The following is a 25,503-nucleotide window of genomic DNA, read 5'->3' on the forward strand; positions in this document are numbered from 1 at the left end:
TTCCTAACTATATACATACATACATACATACATACATATATATCTATATATATCATTATATCTTTGTGGGCATCATTCCCATTAGGGGTTTCCCTCTTATAAAGGATTTCCCTAGTTAACAAATCTAGCGTAATTGTGTATGTGCATCTTGTTATGGTTGATGCTTAATTTGATTGAATGGTTAAGATAAATTAAGGTTTATTTATTTTTTAATTAAATAATTGATTCACCCCCCTCTCAGTTATCTTGGTGGACTATTGTTTCTAACGTAAATTCCATAGAACTGAAGTTGATTGATAAGGTTGATCATAATAGCATCAACATAAATCATAAATGTTATTAAATTGATTAGATAAGGCCATAATATGACACTGAGGTACTTGATAATGTTGATGATTGAATGATAAAAATGATAGGTTCACCAAGTGTTGAGGGACATGGTGGTTCTAAGGTTAGATTTGATAGATTCACAAGGTATCGTGGGATACAAAAATGCCTAGAACTAGACATATATTGATTGACTCGGGATGTTTGATGTATTTTTGATCAATTAGGGTTGACTCAAAATAATTTAGGGTTGATCTGGAATTGCCAAGGGTTTGTTAGAAGGTATTATAATGCAATTGAAATTTTTTAGAGTTTTTTTGAAGAGATTTGGATGATTTTAAAATGATTTAGAGTTGGTTCTAAAGAGTTTAGATAAAATAGGAACCAATTCTAAAATGATTTGCAGTTGATTTGAAAAGTGGGTGTGAATGATGAAGAACATGTAGTGCCTCTCCCATTAAAATTTTGTAAGTTATCTCAATGGATGCAACCTTGTTGATCTTTCATTGAGATGGGATCATGATTGTGACAATGAGTGGTTTACACCATTGAGGTGTTTGGATTTATGTTCTGTATCTGTTGCTTTGATTATGCTTTGGCTGATTTTTGATATTACGATGTGATTTTTGGTTCAATGAGGTTTGTGCTAGTGGTTATTAGGATTGATGTGATATCATGAAGTTGTTTTGTGATTACCCTGAGATGTGTGCAAAGATTGCACTATGTACTATTACCATGCTATGTTGGACTAGGTTCCTATAGTAGTGGTTAGTCATGTTTATGACCATTTTCTCTTACATATTTTAAATGCCTTTTCATGTTGTTAAATAACCATTATTAGATGCTTAAATAATTAGAAATGGACTATCCATGTTGGATTCATCGGTTTTGTGTTGTGGATATTTACTTTGTTACTCATTTTGTGTATTACGTTTGACATGACCTGAGGGTCAAATATTTTACTTTGATTTTAGTATCATAGATGTTAGACTAATATGATATTTAGTTGATAATATTGCACGATGATGCAATTTTGAGATGACAGTGTGTTTTATGATGATAACTAGTTATCCAGTATTTGGACATATCTTTGATTATGTTAGGTGATGGATTTAATGCTATGATTATTTACTTCATTCCTGCATTGTTATGCTTTATGTAAACATGAGTAATGTAAATAGATTATTTTAATATAATTAAATAAATGGTTAAATTAGGTGATTTAATGCATTTATTTCTTTGGCTATGTTATTATATGCAATTGCACTTGATCGTGTTGTGTAGTGTGCGGGATTTATATCCCTAGTAGTGGCACATGGAGTTAGTGAGTTAACTATTCATATTTTACCAATATCATCCATTTATGGTCAATGCATCTTTATTTTAATTATTTAATTAAACCTCTCAATGATTATTAAATCCAAATTTATTTGCATTATGTGATTAGACTTGTGAGCATGTCTATGCATTTAGAGTTTCACATTGTCATGAAAGTTGTTAAGGAAATTTCTATGCTTTTGGGTTTTTGGGCTTTTTAATTAATTTATTTTAATTTTTGGAAACTTTTACATATATAAATTTCTATTTCTAGGAGTAGCCTAATTTTTTTTTGGTTGATTCAGGGTTTAACTAGGTTGGCTAGTTATTTGCCCTAATCAATTATTCACTCGAAAAGTGAATAAATACCAAAAATGGTATTTAATTCCTCACTTCCCACTTTTGAATTAAAAAGTTTGAGAGTAAAACCCAAAATCCTCTTCATTAGGATTTAATATTTTTTTCATTGTGGGAGCTACGAGGATGGGATCATCACAAGGTTGAACTCATTGGATCTAGCTCGGTGAGACCTTGGATTGCTGTGATTTTCAACCACTTCTGTAGCTTTTTATTTTATGGCTTAGATTTCTGTTTTGCCCTTTTGGCTACAAAGTAGGGCTCTCTTGTTTTATTATTTTGGCTATGTTTTTTCTTTTCTTTTCTTAACCATTTTTCAGGAGGCTAATAACTCATGTTCTCCTCAATTTGTTTTTTCTAGTTTTGCCCAGTTGGTTGGGAATGAGCATTTCCCTATTTTTTAGGATGAGGATTTGTGGTTTTGTGCCATTATGCTAGCCATTTTTTCACACAATGTCCAAACTTAATTATTTTTGAATTTTTGGGGGTTTTTGAACCCAAAGGCCAAATGATTTTGTTTTCAAAAAATTTCAAAATTTGGGGTTTTTTACCTCATTTTGCATGTGACCCTATTTTCTCAAGTTTTCTTGGCGTGAGTTAGGTCATGGACCTAGATTATCTATTTGGGTATCAATCAGACCTTTGTTGCACTTTAATGTTTGCATTGGGATGTGTGTCACATCTATACTCTTGAAATCATATTTATTTGAGTGATTTTGTACCTATTATTATGGTTTCTCTTAGACCTTTGTTTTGGTTTCATGGACGCTATGATCATTGGGGTTGGGTTGGGAATTTGCATGCTTACAAGCACTCATCATTGGATGGGCATGGGTAGGGTAGCTTATGGAGGGGGCTTTTATCTCCCAACCTAGTGTCATCACACCATAGGGTTGGTAGAGGAAATTTTAAGTAAGTGATAACTAAATAAAATGTGCGAATGGTAATAAAATTTAAGGTAATAAAACAATGCTTCAGTGTGAGAGTCTTCTATTGGGTAGTTGAGTCTGCATAGATCCAAGCTCAGGCTTGTTGATGCCAACCAACTCTTCATGATGTCAACCCCTTCTTAGTAGCCTATTGAGTGTCTGAAAAAGACCTATAGTTTATGCATTTTCTACGTTCTTGGTTTCAGTCATCATACTATCTAGCATGAATGTTAGCCTTGGATGTTGTGCTTTCTATGTGTTTGTGGTTGGATCATTATCTTCATCAGCATGATGGGTGTGGACCTATGGGTGCCATGTAGTTGGGAGGCATAGCTACCTACACCACTATTGGGAACCTATGTATAAAGATGGTCTTTTATCCTAGTGCGGCCATTGATGGATGTTTTCACTTGATGCTTCAGGTTCTAGAGTATGCTTTCTTGTGATTTATGCTTTTATTGGAATGCTTGGATATCATGTTTAGATGATGTTAGTTTATTTGACACATTTTGATATTATGATATTTAGCATATGATTAGATAATGTGAATTTTCTTTATTGGCATATCTATTGCTTATTGGATTAGCATGTTACATTTCCTATTTGTATGATGTTAGCATGTGATAGATGATGTGGTTGATTTATGGGATTATCTAATGCTTTACTTTTAGCATGTTAGATTTCCTTAATCTTATGTTGTAGCATGTTTTAGTAGTGATGTCCTCATAAGATAACACCAATGATTTGGTCGGTAGTTTAGGATATTACATGAGGGGATGGATAGGATCCATGATGCTCTTATGATGCTATTGACAGTCAAGAGGAACTATGTACTTAGTTTGGTTTAGTTATTGCGATGTTATTTCTATACATTGCAATGTTACTTCTATTCACTATGATGTTGCTTTTAGTATGTTCTTTATTGCTATGGTTTAGATGGGTAGATGTTTCTCTTTTTTATTTTTTATGCACTTGAGTGTTCATTCCTTGATTTATGTGGATCCAGTACTCCCTGGTGTGGAGGAAATTCATTTCCTAAGTTGTTTTCATTAAGTGTTTTGGCTTGCTGATGTGTTTCCTCATGCAAAATTATACTTTTTCACATGAGAATGTGAAGGTCTGCATGGATCCTTACATGGCTTCATGTGGTTCTTGGTACTTCCTCATGTGAGAAATAGGGAGTAGTTAGGCTTGGTGAGGAAGTTTGAAAGTTGGTTTTGGAGACCTTGTTGGAATTTAGTACCTTTCTAGTTCAAAATAGTTTGTCTAAGGGTTTAAAATATATCATTTAAGTATATTAATTTGTTATACTTAAGATATATTTTAATATATGTGACAAGTTTTTTTGAGATAGGTTTCAAACCTCTCCAAGATAAGATAAAGATTTTAGGAAATTTTAGGGCTCCAGAAATTCAGACTTAGCCAAATTTCAGGGCTTTAGGATTTTAGACAGCCAAATTTTAGGATTCTACATTTATACCCCTACTTGGTGTTTTGTTGATGAGAGGTTGTTTTTTCAAGCACTCATCATGTGCTTGTTCATTTTTGGCCTCTTTTTGTGTGTGTCATTTTGGTAGTGGCATTCAAAGTTTGTTGGTTACCAAGGTTTTGGTGAAGTCTTTCATTGTGATCTTTGTCATCCTCGTATGATGTTGTCATGTGAATTCATATTTGTAAAAAAAAAAATCTTGGCTTGAATTGAATCCCATTTCTAGGGATCTTCGGGTGGGGCAATACATCTAGTATCAGAGCCCATGTTCAAATATTGGGATTTATGTGTTTATGTTTCCCATATGGTTGTTTTTGTGTTGATCGAGTGTGAGTATCTTGGTGAGAGCTCATGATCTTTATTGCTTCAGTATCTACTTGTGATGGACTTTCTTGTATAGTAGATGTGACTAGAGCACTGTGAGGGGAAGGAAGTGAGTCTTCCTTATTTGTACATAGAATTGATGTACCTAGGTTGGTTGGTTGTACGTGTGTGACCCTTTTTGGATGGAACCACTAATTGGTCTCCATGTATTGGCTTTGAGTGCCTCTTTTGTTTCTCCTTTTGGAGTAAGGTGCATTGTTTCCCTACTTCCTCCTAATTGTAAGTAAATAAATGGATCTTATTTGTGACTCTGTGTAATGTCATTATACTAATGAAATGGTTCTTTTCATTGAGAAATGAGTGTTTATTGTGAACCATTGCAAAGGAGTAGGTTTGCATTATATCCTTGGGTTAATGACTTAAGTCCCCAATTTGATTGGTTCATAAGCTTATGGAAATTTGCATTAAATTGATTAATATATTTAAATTTTGCATTGCATGGAAAATAATTAAGAAAAATTAATGTTGTTGGTATATACATGAGGTTACTAATGGTATACTACTTGATGTGTGTGAGTGTGTTCTCTAACATTGCTAGGATGATGTATTCCTTAGCATTGTGTGATGATTTATCCCTCTTGTGTGACTAGTCCCAGTCATCGCATGTAATATGCTTTGATTGATGTTTTTTTAATTTGGCTAGAGGTACTTTCCTCAGGTTGTTAGGCTAGCATTGGGTTTCTAGTATTTTTCCTCTCTTGGAATAGTCATCAAATTTTATCCATCACTCTCTTTATGATAGTTGTCATGTTTGACTTATTGTTGAAATGTGTACTTTTGGATATTTATTGTTTGGATTGACAATTCCCCATTTGGGCTTTTTTTTTGGTTCTTGATAAATATTCCAAATGTGTTTTTTTAACTGCTACCTAGTTGTGTGTTGTGACTCTACCATATTCATCTCGAACCTTTAGTAGTACGTACAAGGGGTAATATCATAGAGAACATACTAGTGTGTTTGTTTTATTTGTAAGTTTTGTTAATGTAATTGGATGGTTTAAGTGATGATTAAACATAATGATTTCCTAGAAATAAAATTTAAACATATGTATTTGTTTTATGGTAAATGACTCTTGAATCCTTGCTTTGAAAACCTTTAAGTTTCATTATGCATTAGTTCTCATGTTATGTTTAAGTACTGAAATTATGAAATATAAGTAATTATGGTTTTAGTGTGTGAACTACCTTTCATTCCATGTCTTGTGTTGCTTTGGGCATGTGGTCTCTTGAGTGGTTTTGGATGTTTTGTCGATCGCTTATCTTGGTAACCAAGATTATTGTTTTTTCCTATGTTGTTTTGTCTTGAGTGGTGATTTGAACTCTTAGATTTTATTATTCTCTAAGCTCTATCATATTTTAGTCCTTTTCAATATCTTTCTAACACTTTTTTAATGGATTTAATCCAAGTTTGAACATGAAACTTATGGCCTCTAGAGTGAAGGCAATTTTTGTGTTGATTTGAAATTTCACGTGAGAAACTGGTGATCATGCACTTTCTCACCTAGTTCAATGCACTTTCTCACTTGGTTTGGTGAGAAACTTCACATGAGATTGTGCTAAGGCAAAATTTCTCCTACGAAACAAGAAGTAAATCTTTTGCATTTCTGAAGGTGTAGATTGATGTTCTAAGTACTCTTTATTGAGTAGAGGCCAATTCAATCATGACACATCACATTTGTGGCCATTAGATAATTTTAACCCTTTGTGTTATTCTTAGGGAGGTGATAACAAATCTTCATAATCTACTAAATACTTTTTTGGATTTGTGCTGGGGTTTTTGTGTTCCCTATAACACAAAACCATGTTCGTGAGGTGTGGTATAGCCTATAAGTGTACGTTGCTTAAGGTTGATGTTGCCTTGTCATTCAGAGTGACTCAATTCTTTGGGTGAGTTAGATACTCCTTTTCGATGTTGTCTTTGGTGCATCTTTGTATCCTTTATCTCTTGAGATAGTAGGCTAGCATGGTTATGCCACTAGCTCAGCTAGTGTTTTCAAATGAGAATGTTGATGGTTGGTGGAATTGTGAGTTCCCTATTGCATCTTGGGCTGATTTAGTACAGAGGTTGAGATGGACTCCCTCTTAGTCCTAATACTCTATAGTTTCTTTCTCCCTAAGCTTGTTTCTTCAAGGGGATTGTCTCAGTCAAGTTTTTCTCATTGACCATTGACTTGAGGCTGGAGATTGAGTTTGATGGTAAGTTGGTTGTGGTATTCCTAGCATGGTGCTAGAGGTACATGGTATTGTTGGACACATATTACCATCTTATGATTTGGTATGAAAATACTACATTGTTTTATCCACTATTGAATTCTTTGCAACCTTGTAGAAAGGTGATATCTTGTATATTTGGGTTATGTAACCCTAGTCCTAGTGATAGTTGAGCTTTTGTACCTTTGAGAGAGACTAAGTGCTCCTATACTTGGTGGTTAGTAGTGGTGAGTATCCTTTTTGAAGTGTGTAATTTTTTTGGTAAACCATCACCCTCTATGTTCAAAGGATGAGCCTACATGGATTCAAGGATGCTCATGGGTGACATGATGGTATTCTTGGGAATTTGGGATGGTTATTCCCCATGATTCCAACTCTTTTTGGAAGTGCTTAGTGTTTTGACCTAATTCTATGGTCACTTTTTAGGTGCATATTGTATTTGGGCACCTATGGACGAGGTAGAGTGACTTTTTTCCTTACCTTGTATTGTTGACTTTATGGCTAGATGGGTTTCCTAGTACATATGATGTTTCGTGTTGGAGGACCTTGTGTCAGTGTGACACCTATTATCTTTTGGTTGACCTATTTGGGGTTGAAATTATGGTTTGAGAATGTTGGATTGACTTGGTTGGACTTGTGAAGGAGTCAGTGGGTCATTCCTTGCATTCAATTTTGATTTTGCTATTGGTGTGTTTGGTTTCTATTTTTAGATTGCAAGCTTCCATGAGTAAGCCTAGTATTTGGGGGGGATGATGTAGTGACTCTCCTATTTGACTTCTATAATTCATCCTAATGGATGCAACCTTGTTGATCTTTCATTGAGATGGGATCATGATTGTGACTATGAGTGGTCTATACCATTGAAATGTTTGGATTTATGTTATGTATCCGTTGCTTTGATTATGTTTTGGCTGATTTCTAAGATTATGATGTGATTTTTGGTTCACTAAGGTTTATGCTAGTGGATACTAGGATTGATGTTGTATCATGAGGTTGTTTCATGATTAGCCTAAGATGTGTGAAGAGATTACACTGTGTACTATTACCATGCTATATTGGACTAGGTTCCTATAGTAGTGGTTAGTCATGTTTATGATTGTGTTTTCTTATGTGTTTCAAGTGCCTTTTTATGTTGTTTAAACAATCAATATTAAATGCATAAGTAATTATAAATGGACTATCCATGTTGGATTCATTGGTTTTGTGTTGTGGATATTTACTTTGTTATATTTTGATTTGAGAGATACTTGTTACTCATGTTGTATTTTACATTTGAGATGACCTGAGGGTCAAATGTTATACTTTGATTTTAGTATCATAGAAGTTGGACTACTATGTTGTTTAGTTGATCATATTACATGATTATGCCATTTTGAGATGATAGTGTTTTTTGTGATGATAACTAGTTATCTGGTATTTGGACATATCTCTGATTATGTTAGGTGATGTATTTAATAATATGATTCTTTACCTCATCCCTATATTGTTATACTTTATGCGAACATGAGTGATATAAATAGATTATTTTAATATAATTAAATAAATTGATAAATTAGGTGATTTAATGCATTTATTGCTTCAACTATGTTATTATATGCAATTCCACTTGATCGTGTTGTGTTTTGTGCAAGATTTATATCCCTGACAATGGCACATGGAGTTAGTGATTTAGCTATTCATATTTTACCAATTTCATCCATGTATGGTCAATGCATCCTTATTTTAATTGTTTAATTAAACATTTTAGTGACTATTAAATCCAAATTCATTTGCATTATGTGATTAGACGTGTGAGTGTGTCTGTGCATTTAGAGTTTCACATTGTTGTGAAAGTTGTTAAGGAAATTTCTCTATTTTTGGGTTTTTGTGCTTTTTAATTGATTTATTTTAATTTTTGGCAATTTTTCAATAGATGAATTCCTATTTCTAAGAATATCCTATTTTCATTTGGGTCAATTCGAGGTTTAACTAGGTTGGCTAGTTATTTTTCCTAATCGATTATTCACTCAAAAAATGAATAAATATCTAGAAATGAATTTAATTCCTCACTTCTCACTTTTGAATTAAAAAGTTTGAGAGTAAAACCCAAAATCCTCTTCATGAGGATTTACTGTTTTGTTTGTTGTTGGAGCTACAAGCATGGGATTGTCACGAGGTTGAGTTCATTGGATCCAACTCAGGGATACCTTGGATTGCCATGATTTTTAACCACTTCTGTAGGCTTTTTATTTTATGGCATAGATTTTTGTTTTGTCCTTTTGGCTACAAGTTAGGTCTCTCCTATTTTATTGTTTTGACTCTATTTCTGCTTCTTTTTTGGTAGTAATTTGTTAGGAGGCTAAGAACTAGTGTTCCCCTCCATTTCTATTTGCTGGTTCTACCTAGTTGGTTGGGTATGAGCATTTCTGTATTTTTTGTGATGAGGGCTTAGGGTTTTGCACCATTATGCTAGAAATTTTTGCATACGGTCTTTGAAATCAATTATTTTTGGATTTTTGGGGTTTTTTTACCCAAAGGCCAAATGGGTTTTAATTTCAAAATTTTCCAAAATTTGGGGTTTTTACCTCATTTTGCATGCCACCCTATTTTCTCAGGTTTTCTTGGCACAAGTTGGGTCGTGTACCTAGATTATCTATTTGGATACCAGTTAGACCTTTATTGCACTTTTATGTTTGCATTGGGATGCATGTCACATCTTTACTCCTGACATCATGTTTGGTTGATTAATTTTGTACCTATTGTTATGGTTTCTCTTGGACCTTTGTTTTGGTTTTGTGGACACTAAGATTCATGTAGAATCCATACTTCCAGATTGATGCCAATTGAGTGAATTCATGATGTTTGGTCTTGTTACATCATTGGGATTCATGTAGAATCCATACTCCTAGATTGAGGCCAGTTGAGTGATCTCATGATGTATGGTTTTATTGGCTTTGGGATTCATGTAGAATCTATCCTCCTGAGTTGTTTTTAGTTGAGTGTTTTTTTGCATTGTGTTCTCATCTTGTCCTTGTTCTATGATCTTCGTAATAGTGATGTGACACACATGAGTGCATGTGCATACATTTGTTGGGTGACTTGTGAGGCTCGATATTCCATGGTACTTCTAGAAGTTATGATCATTGGGGTTGGGTTGGGAATTTGCATGCCTATAGGCACTCATCATTGGATGAGCATGGGTAGGGTAGGGTAGCTTATGGAGGGGGCTTCTATCTTGCATCTTGGTGTCATGATGCCATAGGGTTGGTAGAGGAAGTTTTAAGAAAGTGATAACTATATAAAATGTGTGAATGGTAATAAAATTTAAGATAATAAAACAATGCTTCAGTGTGAGAGCCTTCCATTGGGATGTTGTGTTCGCATAGATCCAATCTTGGGCTTTTTAGCCTTGGATGTTGTGCTTTCTATGTGTTTGTGTTTGGATCATTATCTCCATCAGCATGATGGGTGTGGAGATATAGGTGCTACATGGTTGGGAGGCATAGCTATCTACACCACTATTGGGGAAAGGTGTATAGAGACAGTCTTTTATCCTAATGCAACCATTGCCGGATATTTTCACTTGATGCTTCATGTTCCAAAGTATGCTTTCTTGTGATTTATGCTTTTATTGGAATGCTTGGATATCATATTTAAATGATGTTAGTTTATTTGACACTTTCCCATATTATGATGTTTAGCATGTGATTAGATGATGTGAATTTTCTTTATTAGCATATCTATTGCTTATTGGTTTATCATGTTAGATTTCCTATTTGTATGATGCTAGCATATGATAGATGACATGGTTGATTTATGGGATTATCTAATGCTTTAATTTTAGCATGTTAGATTTCCTTAATCTTATATTGTAGCAAATTTTAGTAGTGACATCCTCATAAGATAACACTAATGATTTGGTCAATAATTTTGGATGTTACATGCGGGGGATGGTTAGGATCCACAATGGTCTTATGATGCTATTGACAGTTAGGAGGAACCACATACTTAGTTTGGTTATTCAGTTATTGTGATGTTATTTCTGTACATTGCGATGTTACTTTTGTTCATTATGATGTTGCTTTCGGTATGTTTTTTACTGCTATGGTTTAGATGGGTAGATGTTCCTCTTTGTTGTTTTTTATGCACTCAAGTGTTCACTCCTCGATTTATGTGGATCTAGTACTCCTCGGTGTGGAGGAAATTCATTTCCTAGGTTATTTTCCTTAAGTGTGTTTTCTTGCTAATTTTTTTCCTTACATGAAATAGTACTTTTTTTCTCAAGAATGTGAAGGTTCACATGGCTCCTTGCATGCCTCCACATAGTTCTTGGTACTTCCTTGTTAAATATTGTGCACTTCCTCGTGCAAGATTGGAGATCAGTGTACTTCCTCATGTGAGAAATAGGGAGTAGTTAGTTGACCTATATTTAATTCCTTATACTTAAGATATATTTTAATATATGCAATGAGTCTTTTGAGATAGGTTTCAGACCTCTTTGAGATAAGATAAAGATTTTAGGAAATTTCAAGGCTTTAGAAATTTAGACTTAGCCAAATTTTAGGGCTTTAGAATTTCAAACTTAGCCAAATTTTAAGATTCTACATTTATAACCCAGCTTGGTGTTTTTTTGATGAGTGGTTTTTTCTTCAAGCCCTCATCATGTGCATGGTTGTTGTTGGCCTTTGTTTATGTGTGTTAGTTTGGTAGTGTCATTTAGAGATTCGTTGGTTGCCAAGATTATGGTGAAGTCTTCCATTGCAATTTTTGTGATCCCTGTATGATGTTTTCATGTGTATTCATACTTTAAAAATATATATATATTGGCATGAATTGAATCCTTGTTCCAAGGATCTTTGGGTGGGGCATTATAGAACATGTCAAAATATTCTTGAATGTTGATCAAGTTGGCAAAAGGATAAGAATTGGTGAAATGAGGAAATGAGATATGTTAGTATGAAAATGTGATGAAATAGTAGACACAAATCATTTTCTAGCATCTACACATGTAAAAATAATAATAGGGAGTTTACCTTTGCAATTTCTCTTTCTTTTTGGTGGTCTTTCAACCAATAATGCCTTGAGTTCATCAATTTCATCATCTAATTCACTCTCACCATCCACATGCTTTCTTTTCTTCTTTCTTTTAGATTCATCAAAAGTTAGTTTTTATTTGAAAGCACTTTCAACATTAGTAGGTGTGTAATTATCAAAATTTACCAGCTTGAAAGTTGTGCATCAACCAACTAGATTATATAATGTCAAATCATTACTAGGTGTACATCTAAGTTCTTGTATTGCTGATACTCTAATATTATAGATAGGAAGTAAAGTTCTATTGATTAATGTTTCATTAGATATGATACCACTAGCATTTCTGATTGCCTTCACCACTTCTTTGATTCTACAAACATATTGTGCCACATTTCCACCTTCCTTCATCTTCAAGTTGTCAAACTTTCCTCATAAACTTGTTCCATACCTTCTTTTATTTTTACAATATTTTATTTCTTTAAATTAAGAATAGCTTAGGAAGGATGTGAGTCCAATCATCATTTGGTTATGCTCCTTCTTATCTTTCATTTTCTCAACAATCATAGTTCTAGGAGATTCAATGTACTCATTTTCTAGATAGTAAAGTGTAGAATCTCCAATACTAGATAGATGCAACTTCATCAACCTTTGCCATGCTAAGAAATTATCCTTGCTCAATTTGGGTACCTCTCTCTTGTACATCTTGATCTTTAGATTTATGTCCTTCTAACTTTCACACAAGCACTGATACTTTAGTATTAAATGCTAGAATCTTAAGAATGACTGGGAAAGGGGTGGGGGTGGGGGGGTGAATCAATTATCCTTAGATCTAGATGTATAAAATCAACTCTTAAAAACTCCAACAAACTTAATCAAACATCACAAACAATATATCAAATAATAATGTTGATCATCATTCAAGTTATTCATTCCATTTTTTCTCTTTGTTTAGTATGTGTCAATTAGAAGAATAATATCATAGTTAACAATAAAATTCAAACTTTAATAGTAAGTAGTATAAACACATAAAAAACATCCACACAAATGTTTGATACTAGATTTTAACATGGAAACCCAATTTGGGAAAAGACACCAAGAAACTTGCTACCAATCTTCACTCTTCTAAAGTGAGCTTTGTTAGGAGCCAACCCTATTAAAGGTTATAAAACACATTATTAATTATGACCCTATTAAAGGATTTAATCACCCTATTAGGAGTGGCCTTGTTAGAGGACTTTGGAACATTCCCTCAGAATGTCACCTTGTTAAAGGATTTACAAATGACTATTAGTTCAACCTTAATCAAAAGGATTTTACTACTACCACAATGATTAGAAAGTAAAAAATAGGTTTGATAGGGTAACATATATCTTTATTTGTAAAGTTAGATCTCCATTCAACTCAATCCTTGTTCATTGACTAGATTCTATCTCTCCTAGCAATTCAGATACACTCTACAATTCTTCAATAAATATCCCACATCACAAACTTTGTACTTCTCCTTTGCAATTATGTTATTCACTCATCTATACAAATTTTAGTCCAAAAACCAATAGAAAACATCTAGTATGCCTTCTTAAATATGTAGTTTATATCTTTTACCCCTTACACTTAACTATAGACCTTAGGGTTACAATTAGATTCAACTAATTCAATGAATCAAGCCTTATTATATTTTTCTTCTTCCTTCTTGAAACTTCTAGAAATATTCCCTAAAATATTAGCCTTGGATCGCTCAACTAGTATTTTCCATGCATTAAATAATCCATCTCATCAATCCTTATCATCAATAATTTTTTATTATTTCAAGAATTTAACTGTGTCAACTATAAATCTTGATTCCTTCTCAAACTATTTTTATGTTGATTCTCATTTGTAACTACATTCTTCTTCTCAATCATTACTAGATTACTAGATCATGATTAAACTATCTTGCTCAGAATATACTATGTAACTCAATTGATATTTTCATTGAGCATTCTCTTTCACTAGACCAATACTAATTCTCAACTAACATTGTTCTACTCATAAATGCTTAAGTTCCTTAATCTTTAGCTTTAGATACTTAGTCAAGATCATTAGCTTGGTTTATTTAATTAACTCCTTTTTCCTCTCAAGTGATCTTTCTTGCTTGCTTATTGTAATGAATGTAAAAATCACATTATCTTGTCAAGTGTTAACTTGCCAAGTTGCCATTGTAATTCCATCACACTTTCACATCTCAACTCAACCTTTCACTAGGTCATCTCATGATCTCTTCTTTTTGAATCCTCTTCATACATCAAATAATATGGCACTCTACATTATTAGTAAATGTCTTTCCAACAAGGTTTTCAATTATTTATGACATAACAATTGTTCCATAATTGTAGTTCCAACAAAAAGCTCAATTTAGAGTCATTGGATAGCTAATTTGATGCATTATAAATCTTCTAAACATTTTGATTCACATTTTATGATCTATTTAACATTCTTAGTTTAATGTGTTCCCAAATTGAAGAATGTTATTTTCAAAATCTATAATCTTTCCATTATGGCTAGTTTCTAATTTAACATGTTTTTAAATTTTAATATTCTTAATCACATTTCCATATCAAAAATTGAGCGTAACATTCCAACATGAAATCTAAGAGATAGATAATCTTATACATATCTATAACTATGAGTGCTTTTGATAGCAAGGAAAACATTAATTAAGGGAAACAACCTTGGACAACACTCTCAACCTTATTCAACAATGCCATATATAAACAAGATAAATAATTTTTTTTTTGATATCTAACAATGCCATACATCAACTATATGTATAATAATTTAAAATGTGAAATATATGTCAAATATGTCATACATCAAATATAATATATAAAAAAGAGATCAAATATATGCCAAGTTATGTATGTCCAATATGTCATAAATTAAATGTAATACACAAAAAAGTGATCAAACATACATCAAGTTATGTATGTCCAATATAAGACAAAAATGACTAACATCAAATACAATATACAAAATATATGTCCAATAATGTCGTATAGGTGTAAAATGGGCATACCTATATCTAAGGTTTCCCACTAGAGGAAGAAAACAAATCCTTAATTGTGGTGTAGTTCAATGTAGGCTAATCCCAAAAGGAGATGTCCTAGCCCTTAGAAAATAACTACATCATAGAAATACAACACAAGATACAAGATATGATACCAAACTCAATTCTTTATTCAATAAACAACTGATTAGATGCAATGTTCTAGGCTCTAAGGCCTTCCTAGTTATAGCCAAATAAAAAAGCATGTAATAGTACTACAAGATCCCTCAAGATCCAACCCAAACCCAAGATACTCCATATATGAAGTTGAACAATACTCTAGTAGAAACATCTAGCAAGATCTAAACTAGTGCTTGCAGGCCACCAAGAAATCTCCTTGTTTCTCAAACTACAACTACTAGCTTTATTACTCTTTGTTCCTTCTCAACTACTCCCTCTTCTCCATATTGGATGAATTATGAATTATGACTCCAAAAGACACTCTACTTATACCTAACTAATCCAAAAATCATCCTATCAAGTTACAAATTAAATAAACCCTTACATTAAATACATATTTAAGCCATAAGTTGGATTGTAATAGATATTAAATACAAAATGCTTTAGAAGGTTTACAAAACCCATTAAATACACATAAGACAAATAAAAAAGACTCAAATAGGTCCACACAAACTCCCACAATCGCTCCATATGATTATCTTACTCCTCATCCATTAAATGCACCAAGTTAATTGATCAAATATGCAAGAAGTCCATTTAGCAAGCCCAAACTACTGAGCATCAACAAAAATCATAAGCATCATTGAGCTCCAACAAACATTGTCTAGTTCCATAGGTGTTGAAAAACCAACACGTTATAAGCTCTACACTGCGTACTGAGAAACATAGTATACACCAAGCAGCAATATATTACAAGCTCCTTCAATGAACAATAACCTTGACTAACACAACACCCAATAATGAATGAGCACTACTCCTTTGTTGACCGTGTCCTCAACTACAAAGCTAGAATCCCTCCAACATGTAGGATTAATAACTACCCTAGGATGCTCTTGCACTATATACTCTAGGTGTGAAAATATGTTCTTAGTAACTAGAAGAACATCTTCTAGGATTCAACACATGAATCCCAAACTAGTTCTTCACATACATGTCCCAAAATTATCAACTTGTAAACTCTTTCCCTTGTTCCATGTTTTCTTTGTTACATCTTTCTTTGGTGTTCTACATGTTTGTTTTCTAAGCTCATCTATAAGTTTCTTAGAATCCTCCAACTCAACTTAGCTACCAAAACATAGATACCTCTTATCGAGTTCTTCATTCTACAAAGAAATCATGGAATGCTTCATGCCATCTTTCTCAACAATAATGACATTTTTAAAACAATAATGCCTAGCCTTTAAATCATACTACCAAGATATACTAATCAATATATGAAAACTACTCATGTCCATAACATCATGCAAAACTTGATCCTTACAATTCCCAATATGGAAATCAGCAAGAAAAAACTCCCTCACTTCCAAAGTATTGTTATCTTGTAGCCAACCAATCCTATAAGGGAAAGGATGTACCATTCTCTTCAAACCAAGTTTTTGAACCATCTCCTTAGCAACAAGGTTATCTATACTACTACCATCCATAAACAAGTTGCATATTTTACCATGAATCTTACAATGAGTCAGAAAAAAGGAAGTCGTTTGATAAGGTTTCAGTGCCTTCTTACCAAATAGAACTTGTCAAGCCAAAAAGTTCTCCCCTTCCTACTTAGGTTCATTTCCATGGTATTCAACTTCATTAACCATAGTAGGTTTCATATCATGATCCTTCTATGAAAATTCACAAGCTCTATGTACTTCTTCACCACAATGAAAATAATTCCTTTTAAAGAAAACCTTATCCTGTTCCTCAGCTCAACAGGTTTTGATTCATCTTTTACACTTGGTTTGTCCTTTGCTGAGTGATCCAACTTCTCTTTCCCATAGGAATTACCTTGATTTGTTGTCTTTAACTTATCTTCTACCTTCAGAGCATACTAATAAGCATCCTCAAAAAAATTAGCATTTAGCATACCGATAAACATCCTCAACAAAATCAATATTTAGCATAGCAACCTCATCCTAGATTTTGAATCTCAAGAAATTAATGTACTGAGGAACCTTCTCCTTAGAAAGTTATCTATGTCTAGACCAAATAGAAACTTGTAGAATTCCTCAATATAATATTTGGTAGAAATATCCTTCTGCTTTAGATTGTCTAACCTCTTAAATAATTCAACTTCATAATTAATAGGTATGAACTTAGCCTTCAATCTTGTGACAATCAATCTCCAACAAGTGATCTTCATTTCACCTTCTTCTTCTCATTCTCTTTGCAATTTTTCTACCAAAGAGAAGCATGTCCTTTCAACTTAGTTTGTGTAAACCTTACTCTAAGTGGATCTCTAATATCCTCTAACTCAAAGCAGTCTTCCAATTCACTAATAAAATTAATTAGGTCTTCAAGATTCAAAGTACTTGAGAAATTAGAAACATCCATCTTATGCTTTAGCTTTAACTGCGTGTTAGCTCTATCCAATTGACCAAGCTTATCTTCCATAGGTCTCCCCATGCAACCAGTTCTACCTTCACCACTAGATCTAGAAACCTCAAAGTCTCTAATAACTTCCTCTTAACTATCTTTAGTATCCATATTCCTTGGTAGACCACCAATAGCCTTTATGATCTTATGCTTCATCAATTTCATCATAGATTTGAAATATATCTTAACCTTCTTTGAGATCCTTGCTTCCACAACATCACAAAGATCTTCAATCACTTTAGGGTCCTATATACTTAGAGGAAAATTTAAAAATATTCATAAAGCCTCTTCAAAAAAATTCATAAGATCAACTAGACCCAACCTTTCTTTTATAATCTTCACCCCAAGTATTGGTACAAACTGCCTTAACTTTGGCAATTTGTCTACACACATAGGAAAACTAAGCTTTGATACCACATGATGTAGTAAAATGTAGGATAAATTTTGGCAATATGAATAGGTATGATGAGTTAGGGTTGTTCTTTATTGAAACATGTATCATAGGATGAGATGGTAGGATATATAGTTGAAGATTGTATAGTTAGAGATAGAAAATTATCCAAGTGTTAGACAGTTTCTCTAGCAGTGTAGAAATATTTTTTGATATTGCAAAGGCTACAAAGATATTTGGAACATTTTTCATTAAGGAAAGATTTTAGAGTGTCATGATGATGTACCTAAGTGCATATATCAATATAGATAGTATGAACAAAGTTACAAGTCAAATACCAGTAAAGGTAATATGTACAACATAGCGGTGCACAACAAGAATAGAGGAATAAAGAGTTAAGGAATTATTGTGGTCATGAAATAATTACTTAATAGTGTAGGGCCAACATCATAGATATTTACCCTAACTTAGCATAACGTGTGAAAGCATCAAGCCAACTATAAAAGAGTTTTTTTGTGAAAGAAAAGAGTATAAGTAAAGAATCATTACATATAAAGTGATGATGATGTTGATGAGTAGTAGTGTGAATGTGAAGTATATTATGTATATGCAAACTATGTGTATGACATACAAACTTTTGCAAGAGATACATTATGAAAATTCTAATATAATATTAGAGCTATGCAAAGTACATCAAACTACAGATAAGAGGTCTTTTTTATCTATCTCATTTGTATAAAGGTAGTATATTGTATAATTGCATGTTAGGGTAGTGGGTTCTTCTTGCATGAAATTGTATTTGAATTACCAACTCCTCACAACTTTTAAGAAAATCCTATTAGGGTTGAAGCTTTAAAAAGGGCCTAGTCCTCTAACAAGTACCAAGGAACTATATGTAATTCATAGATCCCTAATAGGGTCAATATCCTTAACAAGATTCTTTTGTTTAATGGATCATTTTGTGAGTACCATCCCCATTGGGGTTTTCCCTTGGCCAAGGTTTCCCTAGTTAACAAAATATGGTGCTATGAGTTATCTTTGTGTATGGCTTTATTTACTATTCAACATTATTAGTTTACTTTCATATGCAAATTGCAAAGTAATTAATAATATCTAGTTGTGGGCCAAAGTTTAAAGAATACTAATTCACGCCCCCTATTAGTATTATCTATTTCTAATAGTTGGTATCAGAGCCTAGTTACTTAAAAGACACTTAACAACTTGAGTAATATCCCCATGAACATGAAATAGTTAAAGAAAAATCTTGAAGAAGACATTGAACAAATTGATATTCTTACAAAAGAAAAAGACAACCTAAAAGAAAGGTATAAATATGCAAAAGATTACATTAGAAAACTAAAAGAAAAGATAGATCATCTCAAATCTAGAAAAGAATCAAAAGAATAGACTAGTGACAAAGATGAAGTAGAAACCCTTAAGAAAGAAAATGAGATCTTCAAGCAAGAGTTGAAAATTGTTGAGATTAGATTGAGTGTAAAGAAGGATGATAGTAAGATTGAACCTGATTTGAAATATAAGAATGTAGACCTAAGATCCCATCTGATTCAAGTAACATCTAAATTAGATTCTATTAGAATAGTGGATAAACAATTAGAAAAGTACAATATCATTTTTAAAGGAGAGTTAACTCAGGCTAAGCAATAGTTAGAGAAGCTTTATTCTAGTAGTGAGAAAATTGATGAGAATCTATTTTATCAGAGATCTTCTTATGATAAGATAGGTCTTGGATAGCTTATTGGAGAAAAATCAGCCAAGAAAATTGAATTTAGAAAGGATCTAGATCTAGTTTTTGACACACCTAAGCCTAAAGAAATTGATTAGATTGAACCAAGAAAATCTATAGAAGTATCTAAAGAAGTTGATAAAGTTAATCTATCTAATAAATATGATAAACCAAAAAAAGAAAGCAATTTGAACAACCTAAGGAGGCTAAATATGAATTTAGAGGTAGATTATTTACATGCAATAAAGTTGGTCATATGAAGAGAGACTTCACAAGGAAGTCTTTTAAACCTATCACAAATTTTTATTGTTATAATTGTCATGGTTTTGGACATAAAGCAACAGATTGTAAGAAACCTAAATTTGATAGTAATAATGGAAACAATAGAATTTTTAGGAATAATAACCATGCATGAAATGAAAGAAGGAGATCACAAAGAAGATCCAATGATGGAGAAAAATATAATGAAGTAAGGAATTAGATTGTATGTTACAAGTGTAACAACTTTGGACATATTACAAAAAAATGTAGAGCACTTGATAATTAGAATGGAGCCAATCAAAGAAGGAATGCACCTACATCTTAATTATGCAATAACTTTGGACATATAGCAAGATTTTTTAGAATTGACATAAGGAATTTCAATAGGAATCCTAACTATAGAAGAAATAAAAATGTTAGCAATAATAGCCATAAGGAAGCACTTAAAGAACATGTTGAAGAATTTAAGGAAGTATTTTTTAGAAAAAACAATCTAAAAAGTTCACATATAGTCTTAGAAGAATAAATTTTTGATGCACCTAAAGAAAGAATGAAATTAGCAATCATGTGTAATTCATCTTATTTAAATTAAACACCATTTATCAAAGAAAGAGCATCAGAAAGATGGAACATAAGTTAGAAGTTGAGTTGTGAGTTGCAAAGTTAACATGAGGAAATAAAGACCATAAGGAAGATTTGGTTAAGAGATCAAGTAATTTGGTAATTGCATGAAGGAGAACAAAGTCAAACACATTTACAAGTTAAAAGAATAATAGTTTAATGAATTTTGGTAGATGTTCAATTAATGTGAAGTTCACTTCAAAATATTTAAGGAATAGAAACAATATTTTGATTACCATTCAATCGTGTGAAGAGTTAAGGAGAAGTTTAGAGAGATTTGACAAGAACTAAAGGGAAATTTGAAGTATTCATAGTGCAAAGTGAAAAATCCTTAGTTTCACAAAATTTAGGTGTTTTACAATGCTTTTGAAGTGTTTGAATCTACTAAAATGGAGAATCCCAATATAAGTGATGTATGTGAGAGGCCGAGATATGTGTTGAAGAAGCACCCTTTCATATCTCAAGTAGATGATCCTTTAAGAGAATTTTCATAAGTTTTGTAAAATGTTATTCATGTAGAAGATATCAAGTCATACATTCACTACAAATTTTAGAGTATTGGAGACAATGACATCCATATTTAGACCCATTGTACCAAGGAGACTTCTCATTGAAACAAGAGTTCACACACCTAAAGGAATTGAACATAGTGAATTGTATGTTCTTTATGGACTTTGACAACCATGAATGGAGAGGAATCATTCTAAGCCACATTAACGAAGGGATGTTTTGGGCTAGTGATATGCCTGTCATGTTTGATAATGACATGATTCATAGGTTAACTGGTTTATGTAATGAGGTCATAAACCCAATTAATGAAAAGAATGTAAAGAATATGGTGGAAACCAATCTAAAGACCAAATTAGTTGGTAGGAATATGAGGATTGACCTGATAAAGAAGATAGATGTGAGAGTGATCAACAATATCATTGGTTATAAGATGAATCATAGTTCAAGATTGAACTCAATACTTGTTGGATTCTTGCATTCAATTTACCTAACAACAATTGAAAAATAAAAGGTTAAAATGTGTGACATTTTGAGGCATCAATTATTGGACAACATAGAGAAACTTAGGAAAATAAGAAGTACAATGTTTAGGTTTGAGTCACTACTGATACACCTAGTCTTCCAAGTGATTAGACAATTCCATGGTATGCCAGAGAGGGAATGAGACAACAAGAATCAATGGACCATGAGCTTGGTGACATATCATTACAAGAAACAGTTTGAGGAAAGGATTTTTGAAGACATAAGAAAAATGATGAAAGGTTTCCAAACTATGATGAAGTGGAGATTTAGGATATCACCCTCACTAGTCAAAAAGTACAAAGATGACATATATTTTATGGTTGAAACAAATGTAACATGCATGGAGGCAGTTATCCCAAGCATTGAGTTTATATACCCTATGGGTTATGAGTAAAGTGAAGAGATAATTGAAGGTTATTCAAAGATCATACTTGATTTTGAAGGGGATAAATACACTCTTATATGGGGAACTTATGTAGAGAAAATCAAAGAAGTAGAGAGAAAGCTCTACAATAAATATATGAAAAAGAATGTTGAGAAGAAAATTGAATCAATTCTCAAGGAATTTGGAATGACCCAAGAATAATTCAATGAGATAAAAGGTATAGCCTTAGAGATGAAGGCTAGTGGGAAAATATAAATATTTGAAGTAACTCCTATTGCCATAGTAGGACCTTCAAAGAGAGTAACATTATAGTAGTAGCATAATCTACTTCGTAGATACCTACTATCCCTTATGCCATAGTAGTACAAGTGCAATCTACTATTTTAAAACCTTTGACAAAGATCAATGAAGATGAGCTACATATAGTACAAGAAAAATCATCTATTCCTCTATCCAAAAATAAATTAGAGAGACTCACTAAGGTGAAAAAAGAGGTTAAATCACCCAACTAGAAAAGGATAAAGAAATTATCAAGTGGCACTAGAAAGAGAAGAAAGACATTGTAGATGGTTGAATTAGATGAGTCTGATAAATTTGAAGATGAAACAAAGGATAGAACTATAAAGAGAGTAGTTGGAGAAGCAAGGAAAGCCACTAGGAAGAACCCTTGGTAGCCAAAGATAGAGAACTTAAATACGAATATCATTAATAATAGCAATTTCATTCAATTGACTAAGTTTTATAGTATGTATAGCAATATAGATAGAATTTAGTTAGAGAATGTAGTAGTAAGGAATATGATTTTGATGAATAAAAGATTTGAAGATGTACAAAGACATATAATGGAGGACCTATGTAATAGTTTGATAAATAGGAGAAGAAAAGTTATTGGTAAGGATAATAAATTAAGAGAGAATGTGATCAAGAAGTTTTGTGAAGTCAATAGTGAAAATGATATGTAAGATATAATAAAGAGTATTGAGCCCTTACTAAAAAAAAGAAGAAGAGATATTAATTTGATGGGAGATAATTTTTAAGAGGTAAACAAGGAGACAAAAAAAGCCATTGTTAAAGACATGACTTTTGTACCCAAATAATTGAGAAAAAAGTTAGGGGGAGCAATCCCTATGTCTTTGGAGTAGAGTACATCATCAACAGTAGTAATGGAAGCCAAGGAAACATAGATGATAGATAAATCTTCACAGATCTCTATTGGGATTGATACCATGTAAATTGGTGCCACAAGTGTGACAATAAACATCACATAAGATCCTTTCAAGGATCTTGGGCCAAAATTTTTTGGCAATATCATTGATTAATCCATCTCAGATGAGGAGGAAGAGAAGAGAAAGAATGAAGGAAAAAAGCAGAAGAGAAAAGAAGAGAAAAAAATGAAGAGAGGAAGAAAAAGAAAAGAGTAGAAAATGAAAAGAATTAGAAAGAAGAAGAAGGGAGGAAGAAGAAAAGGGAAGAAGAAGAAGAGGAGGAAAAGTAGAAAGATGAAGAAAAGAAAAATAAGAAAGAAGAGGTTAAGAAGAGGAAAGAAGAAGAAGAAGAGAAGAGAAATAAGGAAGAAGAAGAAAATAAGAGAAAAGGAGAGAAAAAGAAGAAAGAAGTAGAAGTAAAGAAGAATGAAGAAGAAGAGAAGAAGAGGAAAAAGGATGAAGAAATCAAAAGAAAGGAAGATGAGAAGAAGAAAGAGGATGATGAAAAGAGAAGAGAAGAAGAAGAAAAGAATAAGATAGAAGAGGAGAATGAGAAGGAAATTGTGCCCAACACATTTCTCACCTTAGCTACACTGACTAGTTTAGATGGTGATGATCAAATAAAGTTTGTATCATTCCTCAACAAGATCATCGACAAGAATAAATAGGTCGAGTGCTTGCAGAAAAATATCATGGAAGTAATTGAAAAATTTCAAGGAGTTAATGATGTGAAGTCACTTGATCCAAACCTTAAGGACAAAGCCAAAGCTATGATTCAATCCTTTAATCCTAAATTCAAAAGTTTGTCAAAATTTCTAAAAGTACAAGCTCAAGTCAAGCATGGTGCATAGATGTATGACATTATCTGTTAGAGCATTCAAAATGACTTATTGATTCTTGATACGTGCATCAAGGGATTAAGGAAATATAAGCTTTTAAAGATAAATCTTTGTATGCAAACTGTGAAAAGTCTTTTACCTTTACAAAAGACATTGATAATGAGCTTAAAGGAAATTTCATAGTAGTATAGTAGATTCTCAAAAATGGTTTGTGCTGACTCTTTCATCACCTTCATTTCCTAACTTGTCCCATTTTATCATTTTACTAACTTTGATCTTTGGGTCAACTTGATCATCATTCAATCAAAATATAGATAATCTCAAAATCAATTCAAAACCATTTCAATGTCATCTTATCATCATCAATCCTTTAGGCATTACTAGATCCTTCAGTTCCTTATCAACATTCATTAATACATGTCATGTATCATTAGCATATCATCAATTTGATCCCTGACATTGTTGAGTCCTTTAGTGTGTAATCATGTCCTTATTCAATCAGTTTAATAACATTAACTATGTCTATTTATGTTATTATGGTCAACCCTATCAATCATTTTCAATCAATCTTGTGGCATTTACAATGCTCATTAAATGGCATATGTCATCAAACCTTGTCACATGTCCTTGACAAATTATCATTTCACGACACTCATCTAGCATCATTTAGTTAAGTCAATCATTGCTTTAGCCCAATCCAATATCATCACATTTGATTTGCATCATGATCCTTCAATAGGGTTATCTTACATTTATTCCATAATCTTGGCCAATCAATTTGTTGATTTATCCTATAGGATTAGCTAACCCGTAGTCTCTTCCTATTTCTTAATCATTTAATTTCATCCTCCCCTTATTAATTATTCATCTTTACTAACCTTTCTCAATTAATTAATATTTATTAATTAATTGAATCTATTTTCATGAATTATGGGAATTCCTAATTTCCTAAATTTTAATTCTAATTTCACATCTTCCTAAATTCTAATTCTAATTTCCCATTTTCTATTTTCATTTTCCTAATTTCCATATTTCCTAATTCATAATTTCTAATTCCATTTTAGAGGGAATTATGATTTTTTAAAATTCAGAATTCCCCACTCTTACACATTCCTATTTTGTTTAGCTTACACATCTTACCTCTTTCTATGCATTTTTATTACACTTTCTTCTTCCATTCTTCTTGCACATTTCTATGCACATTTCTTACACATTGTCATAATTTGTCATATTGTGCCATAATTTTTCAAATTTCATTTCTTTTTCATAGCAATTTATAAGTTTCACACATGATAATTACATCTTTCTTATTTGCTTTTATTCTTTCCATTTCTTTCATTTGGTTTCAAAACCCTATAAATTGAGCCATTATGCA

Source organism: Cupressus sempervirens, chromosome 9, assembly GCF_028749045.1.
Source record: "Cupressus sempervirens isolate cs-2001-9-10 chromosome 9, ASM2874904v1, whole genome shotgun sequence".
NCBI classification, from domain to species: Eukaryota; Viridiplantae; Streptophyta; class Pinopsida; order Cupressales; family Cupressaceae; genus Cupressus; species Cupressus sempervirens.